The 13,645-nt window shown below is 46.8% G+C and overlaps 1 protein-coding gene across 1 annotated transcript in view; it reads right to left on the bottom strand.

Moving 5' to 3' along the window:
- Positions 1-13,645, bottom strand: part of LOC149322092 (queuosine-tRNA galactosyltransferase-like) — a 311,900-nt gene that overhangs the window by 20,491 nt on the left and 277,764 nt on the right. The gene's annotated exons all lie outside the window — the stretch shown is intronic.

The raw sequence follows: 13,645 nt of genomic DNA, 5'->3' as shown, positions 1-13,645 counted from the left end.
GTGTGCAACCTAGTGAGCTGTTCTGGAAAAATAATAAACAAAAAAAAGTAATTCTTACATGAGGGACTGTGAACTAATAGGCTGCCCATGATTTAGGGCAAGAGCTATGAAACAGTGATCACATTTACTCAAACACCTTCAGAAAGTGTCTAGAACAGTAGATGTTGTACTCCCAGCAGCCCTAGCAAGCATAGCCACTGGTGAAGAATGCTGAGAGTTACAATCCCAACAAAACATTAATGCTACATGATTTCTCTTTGTGGGCCTGAACAGACAGGCAAGGACTGAGCCCATGCTATCTTGGCCCTGGAGCTCACCTGGGTTAGTCCTTGGGTCCGCGTGTCGATCCTTATCTTTCAATCATTATTATTATTATTATTAACCTTTATTTATGAAGCGCTGTAAATTTACACAGCGCTGTACATGCAATCTTTTTAGTTAGACGGTTCCCTGCCCTCAGGCTTACAATCTAAAAAGACATGACACAGAAGGAGAAGGGAGTGGTGACGGGAAAGGGTAAGAGGTCCAGCAGTTCCTCTCTACCTCCGAGGCCTGGACCAAGGCAGATGGACTGGAGGGAGGGCTTGGCTCCAAAATGGAAGGTTAATCATTATCCAGGGAAAATACATACTCACAAGTAGGATAATACATATACAGTACATAGCAATACAGGAAATGGATCGATAAACAGCCAACAACAGAACATCAGATAGTAAGCGACAATTATGCGATGCCTGGGAAGGCTTCTCTGAATAGGATGGTTTTCAGCTCCGTTTTGAAGCTGGTTAAAGAAGTGATGGCTCTTGCTTGTGGAGGAAGAAGGTTCCAGGAGTGAGGGGCAGCAAGTGAAAAGGGGCGAATCCGGGATGGGGCAGAGGAAATCCTGGGCTGAGACAGGAACCCTTGACTACCAGAACGGAGGGCCCTGGTGGGAAGGTGAGGAGAAAGAAGGTCTGATAAGTAAGGAGGGGCCAGTCCATGGAGGGCTTTGAATGTCGACAGCAGGAGCTTATACTGAATGCGGAAAGGGAGAGGGAGCCAGTGAAGGGATGCCAACACAGGAGAGATGTGGTCAGAGCGGTGGGTGGAAGTGATAATGCGTGCAGCTGAATGCTGGACAGAGATTAAAGGCCGGAGGTGAGAAAAAGGAAGCCCAGCCAGGAGGACATTACAGTAATCGAGTCGTGAGACCACTAGGGCATGGACCAGGATCTTGGCAGTAGAGGCGGAGAGATATGGTCGGATTTTGGCAATATTGTACAAAAAGAATCTACAAGCCTTGGCTGTGGTCTGGATCTGAGGGATACACGACAGAGAAGAGTCAAAGATAAAACCAAGACTGCGGGCTTGCTGGACTGGTTGAATGGAGATGTTGTCCACAGAGACAGAAAAGGAGTGTTGAAGGTTGGGGTTAGGAGGAAAGACAAGAAGCTCCGTCTTGGACATGTTGAGCTTCAACCGCCGATGGCGCATCCACTGCGAGACAGCTGTAAGGCAAGATGAGACTTGCTGTTCAAGCCTTGGAGAAAGGTCAGGGGCAGAAAGATACAGCTGGGTGTCATCGGCATACAGATGGTAGGAAAAACCAAAAGAGCTGATGAGTTTTCCTAAGGACAGTGTGTAGAGAGAAAACAGAAGGGGACCCAGAACAGAGCCCTGGGGAACTCCAACAGATAAGGGAACAGGAGAAGAAGTCTGACCCCCTGCAACTACAGCAAAAGATCTGCCAGACAAGTAAGATCTAAACCAGTCAAGAACAGAGTCTGAGAACCCAAGGTCAGAGAGTATGTCAATTAGGAGACAGTGATCAACAGTGTCAAAGGCTGCAGACAAATCGAGAAGAATGAGAACAGAGTAAAGGCCATTAGCCTTGGCCTGTAAAAGGTCATTCGAGATCTTAGTGAGAGCTGTCTCTGTAGAATGCCTTGGGCGGAAACCAGACTGAAAGGGATCGAGAATGGAGTTGGCTTCAAGAAACTCAAGACAGCGCGAATAGACAACCCGTTCCAGAACCTTAGAAAGAAAGGGGAGAAGAGAAATCGGACGATAGCTAGACAAAGAGGTGGGGTCAAGAGAAGGTTTTTTCAGAATTGGGGAAATGAGAGCATGTTTGAAGTCCGACGGGAAGGAGCCTGTAGAGAGAGAGAGATTGAAGATATGGAGGAGCGAGGGCAGAAAGGAGGGAGCTATAGAGATTAGAAGACGAGTAGGAATAGGATCAAGAGGACAGGTAGCAGGTTTGGAAGAGTTCAGAAGTGAAGAGAGTTCATCCAAAGAGGCAGGAGGAAAGACAGAAAATTTGTTAGGCGAAGGCGATAGAAGATTAAGAGCAGAAGAAGAATCAGGAGGGACTATCTCAGAGCGAATAGTGGTAATCTTAGAGATGAAATAGTTAGCAAAGTCATTAGGAGAGAAAGATGAAGAGACAGGAGGAGAGGGAGGTTTAAGCAAAGTATTGAAGGAGGAGAACAAACGCTGCGGGCACCTCTCATTGGCAGAGATCAATGATTTGTAATAATTCTGTTTAGCCATAGAGAGGGCGCGTGAGAAGGACGAAAGAACAAATTTGAAATGGATAAAATCAGCCCACTCTTTGGACTTTCTCCAAAGACGTTCGGCCGCTCTAGAGCAGGACCGGAGAAACTTAATGTTGGGGGTAAGCCAGGGCTGAGGTCTAGTCTTGGAGGAAGAAGTGCGTACAGAGACAGGTGCAAAATGGTCAAGAGTTGAGGAAAGAGTGGAGTTAAATAAAGACATAGCTGAATCAGCAGAATCCCCGAGATTTAGGGAAGAGAGAGATGAATCCAGGGTCAGACCAAGATGGTTAGAGTCGACAGATTGAAGATCACGAAAAAGACGTTGAATAGTATGGCGAGGAGGAGGAGTATAAGTGAGAGCAAAGGAGATTAAATGATGGTCAGATAGTGGAAAGTCAAGTGCCAGGTAGTCAGAAATGGCGCAGTTTGCAGCAAGAACTAGGTCAAGACAGTGACCAAGAGAATGAGTTGAAGAGTTGGAGTGTGGTTGGAGGCCAAAAGAAGCTAGCAGAGAGTTAAAGCGAGATGTTGTAGGGTTATTGGAATCGTCAACGTGGATATTAAAGTCACCAAGGATCAAAGTGGGGACTGAATCCGAAAGGAAGAATGTCAGCCATGATTCAAAGTCAGATAGGAACTGGGTGGCAGAACCAGGAGGGCGATAGATGACTGCAACCCGGAGCTGTAGAGGAGAAAAGAGTCTAATAGGATGAAACTCAAAGGAAGAGAAATGATAGCTGGGGGGAAAAGCTAGAACTTGAAACTGGCAGGAGTTAGATAGCAAGATACCAACCCCTCCTCCTCGACCCTCAGGACGGCTTGTGTGCGTGAAGGAGAGACCACCAAAAGAAAGGGCAGAGGAGGTTGCAGTATCATGGGCTGGGAGCCAGGTTTCGGTGAGAGCGAGGAGGTTGAAGGATTTAGAGAGAAAGAGGTCATGAATTGCTGTTGCTTTAGGGGCAGCTGAGCGGCAGTTCCAGAGGGAGCAGAGGAAGGGAAGCAGGGAGACAGGGAGAGGCCGAATGGGGATCAGGTTAGGAGAAATGTGGCGAGCCATGGGAAGGATGGGATTCACAGAGAAAAGAAAGAGGTGAAGCTAGCTTTACAATTAAAGGTCAACAACAACAACAATAACAATAATGACAAAAACAATAATAATATAGCCAGCTCAGGCCTTCTGGGTAGGAGTCCGATGCAAGCAGGAAGTTCTACCAGGGAGCACAGGTTAAACTTGTCCTTCTTCCTGTGGAGAATTCTGGGACAAGCAGGAGAGTGAGATGGAGCCAAGGGCCTTCTGGGAAGGAGAGAGTTCCTTTGTGTAGGGCTGATGGGAAGTCCTACCTTCTTCCTCCTTTTCCCTCAGAGGCGGAGATGTAGCAGGGCCTTCTGGGAAGGAGAGAGTTCCTTTGTGTAGGGCTGATGGGAAGTCCTACCTTCTTCCTCCTTTTCCCTCAGAGGCGGAGATGTAGCAGGGCCTTCTGGGAGGGAGAGAGTTCCTTTGTGTAGGGCTGATGGGAAGTCCTACCTTCTTCCTCCTTTTCCCTCAGAGGCGGAGATGTAGCAGGGCCTTCTGGGAAGGAGAGAGTTCCTTTGTGTAGGGCTGATGGGAAGTCCTACCTTCTTCCTCCTTTTCCCTCAGAGGCAGAGATGTAGCAGGGCCTTCTGGGAAGGAGAGAGTTCCTTTGTGTAGGGCTGATGGGAAGTCCTACCTTCTTCCTCCTTTTCCCTCAGAGGCGGAGATGTAGCAGGGCCTTCTGGGAGGGAGAGAGTTCCTTTGTGTAGGGCTGATGGGAAGTCCTACCTTCTTCCTCCTTTTCCCTCAGAGGCGGAGATGTAGCAGGGCCTTCTGGGAAGGAGAGAGTTCCTTTGTGTAGGGCTGATGGGAAGTCCTACCTTCTTCCTCCTTTTCCCTCAGAGGCGGAGATGTAGCAGGGCCTTCTGGGAGGGAGAGAGTTCCTTTGTGTAGGGCTGATGGGAAGTCCTACCTTCTTCCTCCTTTTCCCTCAGAGGCGGAGATGTAGCAGGGCCTTCTGGGAAGGAGAGAGTTCCTTTGTGTAGGGCTGATGGGAAGTCCTACCTTCTTCCTCCTTTTCCCTCAGAGGCGGAGATGTAGCAGGGCCTTCTGGGAAGGAGAGAGTTCCTTTGTGTAGGGCTGATGGGAAGTCCTACCTTCTTCCTCCTTTTCCCTCAGAGGCGGAGATGTAGCAGGGCCTTCTGGGAAGGAGAGAGTTCCTTTGTGTAGGGCTGATGGGAAGTCCTACCTTCTTCCTCCTTTTCCCTCAGAGGCAGAGATGTAGCAGGGCCTTCTGGGAAGGAGAGAGTTCCTTTGTGTAGGGCTGATGGGAAGTCCTACCTTCTTCCTCCTTTTCCCTCAGAGGCGGAGATGTAGCAGGGCCTTCTGGGAGGGAGAGAGTTCCTTTGTGTAGGGCTGATGGGAAGTCCTACCTTCTTCCTCCTTTTCCCTCAGAGGCGGAGATGTAGCAGGGCCTTCTGGGAGGGAGAGAGTTCCTTTGTGTAGGGCTGATGGGAAGTCCTACCTTCTTCCTCCTTTTCCCTCAGAGGCAGAGATGTAGCAGGGCCTTCTGGGAGGGAGAGAGTTCCTTTGTGTAGGGCTGATGGGAAGTCCTACCTTCTTCCTCCTTTTCCCTCAGAGGCGGAGATGTAGCAGGGCCTTCTGGGAAGGAGAGAGTTCCTTTGTGTAGGGCTGATGGGAAGTCCTACCTTCTTCCTCCTTTTCCCTTAGAGGCGGAGATGTAGCAGGGCCTTCTGGGAGGGAGAGAGTTCCTTTGTGTAGGGCTGATGGGAAGTCCTACCTTCTTCCTCCTTTTCCCTCAGAGGCGGAGATGTAGCAGGGCCTTCTGGGAGGGAGAGAGTTCCTTTGTGTAGGGCTGATGGGAAGTCCTACCTTCTTCCTCCTTTTCCCTCAGAGGCAGAGATGTAGCAGGGCCTTCTGGGAAGGAGAGAGTTCCTTTGTGTAGGGCTGATGGGAAGTCCTACCTTCTTCCTCCTTTTCCCTCAGAGGCAGAGATGTAGCAGGGCCTTCTGGGAAGGAGAGAGTTCCTTTGTGTAGGGCTGATGGGAAGTCCTACCTTCTTCCTCCTTTTCCCTCAGAGGCGGAGATGTAGCAGGGCCTTCTGGGAGGGAGAGAGTTCCTTTGTGTAGGGCTGATGGGAAGTCCTACCTTCTTCCTCCTTTTCCCTCAGAGGCGGAGATGTAGCAGGGCCTTCTGGGAGGGAGAGAGTTCCTTTGTGTAGGGCTGATGGGAAGTCCTACCTTCTTCCTCCTTTTCCCTCAGAGGCAGAGATGTAGCAGGGCCTTCTGGGAGGGAGAGAGTTCCTTTGTGTAGGGCTGATGGGAAGTCCTACCTTCTTCCTCCTTTTCCCTCAGAGGCGGAGATGTAGCAGGGCCTTCTGGGAAGGAGAGAGTTCCTTTGTGTAGGGCTGATGGGAAGTCCTACCTTCTTCCTCCTTTTCCCTCAGAGGCAGAGATGTAGCAGGGCCTTCTGGGAAGGAGAGAGTTCCTTTGTGTAGGGCTGATGGGAAGTCCTACCTTCTTCCTCCTTTTCCCTCAGAGGCGGAGATGTAGCAGGGCCTTCTGGGAGGGAGAGAGTTCCTTTGTGTAGGGCTGATGGGAAGTCCTACCTTCTTCCTCCTTTTCCCTCAGAGGCAGAGATGTAGCAGGGCCTTCTGGGAAGGAGAGAGTTCCTTTGTGTAGGGCTGATGGGAAGTCCTACCTTCTTCCTCCTTTTCCCTCAGAGGCGGAGATGTAGCAGGGCCTTCTGGGAAGGAGAGAGTTCCTTTGTGTAGGGCTGATGGGAAGTCCTACCTTCTTCCTCCTTTTCCCTCAGAGGCGGAGATGTAGCAGGGCCTTCTGGGAGGGAGAGAGTTCCTTTGTGTAGGGCTGATGGGAAGTCCTACCTTCTTCCTCCTTTTCCCTCAGAGGCGGAGATGTAGCAGGGCCTTCTGGGAGGGAGAGAGTTCCTTTGTGTAGGGCTGATGGGAAGTCCTACCTTCTTCCTCCTTTTCCCTCAGAGGCAGAGATGTAGCAGGGCCTTCTGGGAGGGAGAGAGTTCCTTTGTGTAGGGCTGATGGGAAGTCCTACCTTCTTCCTCCTTTTCCCTCAGAGGCGGAGATGTAGCAGGGCCTTCTGGGAAGGAGAGAGTTCCTTTGTGTAGGGCTGATGGGAAGTCCTACCTTCTTCCTCCTTTTCCCTCAGAGGCGGAGATGTAGCAGGGCCTTCTGGGAGGGAGAGAGTTCCTTTGTGTAGGGCTGATGGGAAGTCCTACCTTCTTCCTCCTTTTCCCTCAGAGGCGGAGATGTAGCAGGGCCTTCTGGGAGGGAGAGAGTTCCTTTGTGTAGGGCTGATGGGAAGTCCTACCTTCTTCCTCCTTTTCCCTCAGAGGCAGAGATGTAGCAGGGCCTTCTGGGAAGGAGAGAGTTCCTTTGTGTAGGGCTGATGGGAAGTCCTACCTTCTTCCTCCTTTTCCCTCAGAGGCAGAGATGTAGCAGGGCCTTCTGGGAAGGAGAGAGTTCCTTTGTGTAGGGCTGATGGGAAGTCCTACCTTCTTCCTCCTTTTCCCTCAGAGGCGGAGATGTAGCAGGGCCTTCTGGGAGGGAGAGAGTTCCTTTGTGTAGGGCTGATGGGAAGTCCTACCTTCTTCCTCCTTTTCCCTCAGAGGCGGAGATGTAGCAGGGCCTTCTGGGAGGGAGAGAGTTCCTTTGTGTAGGGCTGATGGGAAGTCCTACCTTCTTCCTCCTTTTCCCTCAGAGGCAGAGATGTAGCAGGGCCTTCTGGGAGGGAGAGAGTTCCTTTGTGTAGGGCTGATGGGAAGTCCTACCTTCTTCCTCCTTTTCCCTCAGAGGCGGAGATGTAGCAGGGCCTTCTGGGAAGGAGAGAGTTCCTTTGTGTAGGGCTGATGGGAAGTCCTACCTTCTTCCTCCTTTTCCCTCAGAGGCAGAGATGTAGCAGGGCCTTCTGGGAAGGAGAGAGTTCCTTTGTGTAGGGCTGATGGGAAGTCCTACCTTCTTCCTCCTTTTCCCTCAGAGGCGGAGATGTAGCAGGGCCTTCTGGGAGGGAGAGAGTTCCTTTGTGTAGGGCTGATGGGAAGTCCTACCTTCTTCCTCCTTTTCCCTCAGAGGCGGAGATGTAGCAGGGCCTTCTGGGAGGGAGAGAGTTCCTTTGTGTAGGGCTGATGGGAAGTCCTACCTTCTTCCTCCTTTTCCCTCAGAGGCAGAGATGTAGCAGGGCCTTCTGGGAGGGAGAGAGTTCCTTTGTGTAGGGCTGATGGGAAGTCCTACCTTCTTCCTCCTTTTCCCTCAGAGGCGGAGATGTAGCAGGGCCTTCTGGGAGGGAGAGAGTTCCTTTGTGTAGGGCTGATGGGAAGTCCTACCTTCTTCCTCCTTTTCCCTCAGAGGCAGAGATGTAGCAGGGCCTTCTGGGAAGGAGAGAGTTCCTTTGTGTAGGGCTGATGGGAAGTCCTACCTTCTTCCTCCTTTTCCCTCAGAGGCGGAGATGTAGCAGGGCCTTCTGGGAAGGAGAGAGTTCCTTTGTGTAGGGCTGATGGGAAGTCCTACCTTCTTCCTCCTTTTCCCTCAGAGGCGGAGATGTAGCAGGGCCTTCTGGGAGGGAGAGAGTTCCTTTGTGTAGGGCTGATGGGAAGTCCTACCTTCTTCCTCCTTTTCCCTCAGAGGCAGAGATGTAGCAGGGCCTTCTGGGAGGGAGAGAGTTCCTTTGTGTAGGGCTGATGGGAAGTCCTACCTTCTTCCTCCTTTTCCCTCAGAGGCGGAGATGTAGCAGGGCCTTCTGGGAGGGAGAGAGTTCCTTTGTGTAGGGCTGATGGGAAGTCCTACCTTCTTCCTCCTTTTCCCTCAGAGGCAGAGATGTAGCAGGGCCTTCTGGGAGGGAGAGAGTTCCTTTGTGTAGGGCTGATGGGAAGTCCTACCTTCTTCCTCCAGCAAGATCACAAGATATCTTATTATTAGCTTTCAGAACCTATTCATAGCACAGTCTTTATTTAAAGTACCAGTAACATAATACTCCCTCAAAAATCTAAGTACATATTTAAAGACTTCACAGTTGACAAATCTCTCAATGGCACTTTCACCTTCATTATAGAGTTATAAAGGTGCAAGTTTTCAAACATTAAAAATCCCTTTTAAAAATAAAATAAGTTGCATTTGCTTTTCCAAACAAAAGCTATCTTCTTTATAGTTAGGACACAGAAAAATTACATACAAAACAACTTCAATGTTATACCTATTTGTTTTGCAATGCTGTAAGCTTCCTCTGGTGTCTTTGCAACTAATCCATATGGAACAGAAATCCCGGCTTCTTTCAGTAGATCCATACTCAGATATTCATGCAGTGACAAGTTCCTTCGCTGCTCAATTTGAAACACATAGCTATTAAGCAAACCTGGACTTCCACTGAAAATCGTGGCGGCCCTCCGGCCCTGGAATCCCTTCAGCTGCCTGGCAGCCGCTGTCACCGCCCGGGTACACATCATGGAGGCGGCCATTATGGACCTCCTCCTCATCTGAGAAGACCTCTAGTTGGCCCATCTGACATGGAAACAGGGTGGCTGGCTGCACCCATGTGGCTAGGTGCCCTGTTTCTGAATGAGATAGGGTAACTGGGGAACTCCTGAGATGAATCGGATGCTGGAATGGTAAGGAGCGGGCAGGCAGGTGTGTGTGCTAATACAAATACAGTGGACCCTTGTTATACGCTGGGGTTTGGTTCCAAGATCCCCCGTGGAGAACAAAATCCATGGATGCTCAAGTCCCATTAAATATAATGACATAGCAAAATGGTGTCCCTTATAAAACATGGAAAATCAAGGTTTGATATTTGAAATTTATCTTTTTTTTTGCACGTTTTCAAACTGTGGATGCTTGAATCCATGTATAAAAAATATGTGTATAAGAAGGGCCGACTGTAAATGATGTTGTACTTTTTATTGCTTTGTTCTTTAATTCATTTGGATTGTACTATTATATTTTGTAATGTTTTAACATTTCTTATCAGTTTTTGTACTGTTGCTGTTGTTGTGTGCCTTCAAGTCTGTTTTTATTTCTTTTAACTATGCCCAGTTTCAGGAGAAAGCTAGGATTTAAGCCAAATAAATAAATGACAAAAACATAAACTTAAACGACAATGAAACAATTAAAAGACATGGCAAACAATATGTGAACATTATGGCTTGAATCCAAGAAAGATTTGCTTGGTATGTCAATATATGCTTGGAAGAGACATACATGGCTTGTTGCCCTACACAAAAAACGTACTGCTGAAATGAGAATTCTGCAGGGAATTGAAAGGTATGATAGGTTTATGACCACATGGTTTATTTCTTTTCAATAAGTCAGTTCAATATATTTTACTGAGCCACCAAAGAAGTAATTACAAATCACACACACACACACACACAGACTTTTTTTAAAAAAATAAAACATTTAAAATAAAAAAATACTGATTTATATTAAGCACCCAATAATCTGAATGGTGACATCTGGGCTGCTTATTGGCCTCTGGCTTTGTACTAGCATTGACTATCACTGACTGTATAATACTATTTGTTGATGCTTTTATATTTTTTCTCATGTTGTGCATTTTATGTTGACATGGATATCAGTAAAAGTAGTGATGATTTTTTGCTAACAATGATAATGATTAAGATGATAACAATGAGAATAAGAATAATTGTCATAGTTATCCAAGATCTGCATTTCATGGGTCAGAAAACTCCCCACATACAAGCTGCTTCCATGCTTTAAGGCAGTGATTTCCAAAGTGGGGGGGAGGGGGTTGAGGGGTGGAAAGATTTAGGGGGATGGTGAGGGAAAGGGGGGGCAGAAGTGGGGCAGTGAGGAAAAACAAGACTTCAGTAAAAGTATTGGTGTGCAAAAAAACCAAGAGGAACCAGCAGCCTTTAGGACTATGGTGGGGATAAGGGTTGCATGAAACTTCTTTTCAGGGTCCCTTAAAACCAGTACAGAATCTTGCTGAATGCTTTGTGTGGTGGTGTCTCCCGCTCTTTGAGCTTACTCTCTTAGCCATGTCTTTTGCTAGTAGTGGTGGTTGGGAAATTCTCACAAGGCATGGGTGCAAGGCAGTGCTTTAGTGGCTTGGAGTGGTGTCATTTTGAGATAGGCTGACTGACTGGAGTGTGGAGTTAGAGCATATGGTGGCAGGGGAGAAGCAAAAAAGTTTGAGGACCACTGCTTTAAGGAATCTCCCCTCTGTACCAGAACTCACTACATTTGGCAAGGTCCTCTAGGTAAGTCGAAGGCTTTCATGGCCGGCATCTAAAGTTTTTGTGGGTTTTTTGGCCTATGTGGCCATGTTCTAGAAGAGTTTCTTCCTGACGTTTCCAAAGGGAAGGTATTTTTACCATACATCAAAGGAGTCACAGACAGAATAGGCAAAGTGGTGAGGAAGCACAAGCTCCAAATGGTTTACAAACTGCTGAAGAAAATCCAGCAAATGCTTCGCTCAGCCAAGGACCAAAGAGACCCTCTCACAGCCGCAGGAGTTTACTGCATACCATGCAGCTGCGGACAAGTCTACATAGGGACCACCAAACGCAGTGTGCAAACAAGAATCAAGGAACACAAGTGACACTGCAGACTGGGCCAGCCAGAAAAATCAGCAGTAGCAGAACATGCCACAAACCATCCTGGGCATAAAATACTGTTTGAAAACACTGAAATTCTGGACCATGCCAGCCACTACCATGTCAGGATGCACAGGGAACCATTGAAATCAACAAACACTTGGACAATTTCAACAGAAAAGAGGAAACCCTTAAAGTAAACAAAGTTTGGCTACCAGTCCTGAAAAATAGCAAGATAAAGACTCAACAAATGCAAATGAGAAATTTCCCAGCAGACAATGATCACTAATCAAGCAGACACTAATCCTCTTTTGCAGACCCTCCCACCCTGAGGCCTGCCATTAGCAACAGAACAATACACATGCAAATCACTCCTGCCTTTCCAGGGTCTCTATCTATCTATCTATCTATCTATCTATCTATCTATCTATCTATCATCTATCTATCTCCAACTCCTTTCTAGGCAAGCATTCTCTAAAGATGCCAGCCACAAATGCTGGTGAAACGTCAGGAAGAAACTCTTCTAGAACATGGCCACATAGCCTGAAAAACCCACACAAAAACTATCCTCTAGGTAACATCTTCAGGGGAGTAGGAAGGTAAGCTGCTGTGGGGAGCCAGGGGAAGAGAAGTCCATTTTAGCCAGTCCATCTCTGTTCACTTTTCTGTATGCAACTGGATAAAAACAACCAACAGTTGGATAGGCCAAATCTTGGCAAAATAAGTTGATAAGTCTTGTCACACTAGCTACGCTTAGAGTTCTTTGTGACTGTGAGTTAATATTTAATATTAAAAAACACCCAGAATATAACAACGCTTCAAAATTAACACAGGCATTGCCTCCATTATTTATTTCATTTCATTTATATCCCACCTGTCTCCCTGGAGGAACCCAAGGCGGCTCACAGATAAAACCTTTAAAATTGTTATAGAATTCAAACAATTAAAATGCCCAACAGCCAATGTCAAAATGTCCAATTATCTAACAGCCAATGTCAAAGTCAGTATCAACCATGATACTGAGAAATCAAACATAGGTCAGAATTCATTTAGGGACATCCACACACATAAGCCACACTACACATATAGAGCCAAAAAGTCACCACTGTACAATGGACTTATACTAATAGCAGCAGGAACAGGGTTGCATGCTCATCTGTGCCTTGTCTCTGCAAGTTGCACATTGGGCACTGTGGTTGTGAATGCTATACTTTGTATTGTGATTATGAATTGTGGTTGTGCATTCTAGACTTTGCATTGTGATTATACATTGCAGATATACATCCTATACTTTGCATTGTGATTGTGCACTGTGTGTAGTCTGCAATGGCACCCAGTAACTGACATGTGTTGCACACTGCTGTTATTCTGAACGGGGTTGTAAAGTGCTGCCATGGTGTATGTCTGCATGTGGATATTTACACTATCCTAAGGAGATGTTGGATTGAGGCCACATATACTGTTAGCTACTTCAGGAGGAAAATAATTACTGGTGGATGAGATAAGAAAGTTGCAGGTCAATTTCTTTCCGCCTAGAAAAGAAGAAACCACATGAACCTTCCAGAAAATGGGATTTGCAATGTGTGTTTTGAAAAGAATGAAAAAAAGAAATAATCTGAAGAATTTGGCAAGGTGACATCCATAAGCAATGCTACATTAACAGCAAGTTAAATCTTTCCATGCTGATTTGTAACACTCTGTTAGCATTAGATATACTGAAATTCACAGTTCAAGAACATCTTCTTGTTTTCATTGATTTGGGTGATGATTTAGGCAAGTGCAACTGGCAAGTGCTGAAGCAGAGTTCCTTGACTCATACTCCTCATAGCAGCCTCTTTTGAAAATGATACACATAGTGTCAAAGGATCCCACTGGAATGGGTTATTTTGTGGTGCAGAGGCGAGAAATATTTTCCTTTAAACATGGAGAAGACCTCTCAATTATGGAGACTTTCTGAACATGAAAGGAAGATCTCTGATTAAGTCCACTATATGGAATTAAAATACATTTTAAAGGGGAAATTAAAAAAGTAATCATACCCGAAAAGGAGGAATGCACATGCTCTGAAAGCTACACCAATATGTGTGCGTCTCTCCCTCTCTCTCTCTCTCTCTCTCTCTCTCTCTCTCTCTGTGTGTGTGTGTGTGTGTGTGTAGGCTGAGGACAAGTTACAATGCAAATGGCTTTTCACATACTGTACCAAGATTCTTTGTAGGAAAATGCACATAAGAGGCTGCAATCACAAATGTGCCAGCATGGAACATAGTGTTTTTCCAGAATCTAGAAATCACACAGACAGCTGTTTAGGAATGCAGTAGTTATATAGATTCCAGTGTAATTAATCTGCTTGTTTAAAGATCAAGTTGCAAAAGCCAAGCCACAAAAGATGCTGGCAATCATTTCTGAAACCTTACTTTGGCACCTAGGCCCATAGGCTTATTATTTATTTATTCAGTTTTTATCCAACTTGCAGCTGTAGATGAGGTTTAGAAGA

This window comes from Sceloporus occidentalis, unplaced genomic scaffold (assembly GCF_023333645.1).
Source record: "Sceloporus occidentalis isolate IW3139 unplaced genomic scaffold, rSceOcc1.0.p SCAF_1, whole genome shotgun sequence".
In the NCBI taxonomy this organism is placed as follows: Eukaryota; Metazoa; Chordata; class Lepidosauria; order Squamata; family Phrynosomatidae; genus Sceloporus; species Sceloporus occidentalis.
The sequence above is the reverse complement of the archived record's forward strand: the minus strand, read 5'-3'. Positions and strand labels throughout refer to the sequence as shown.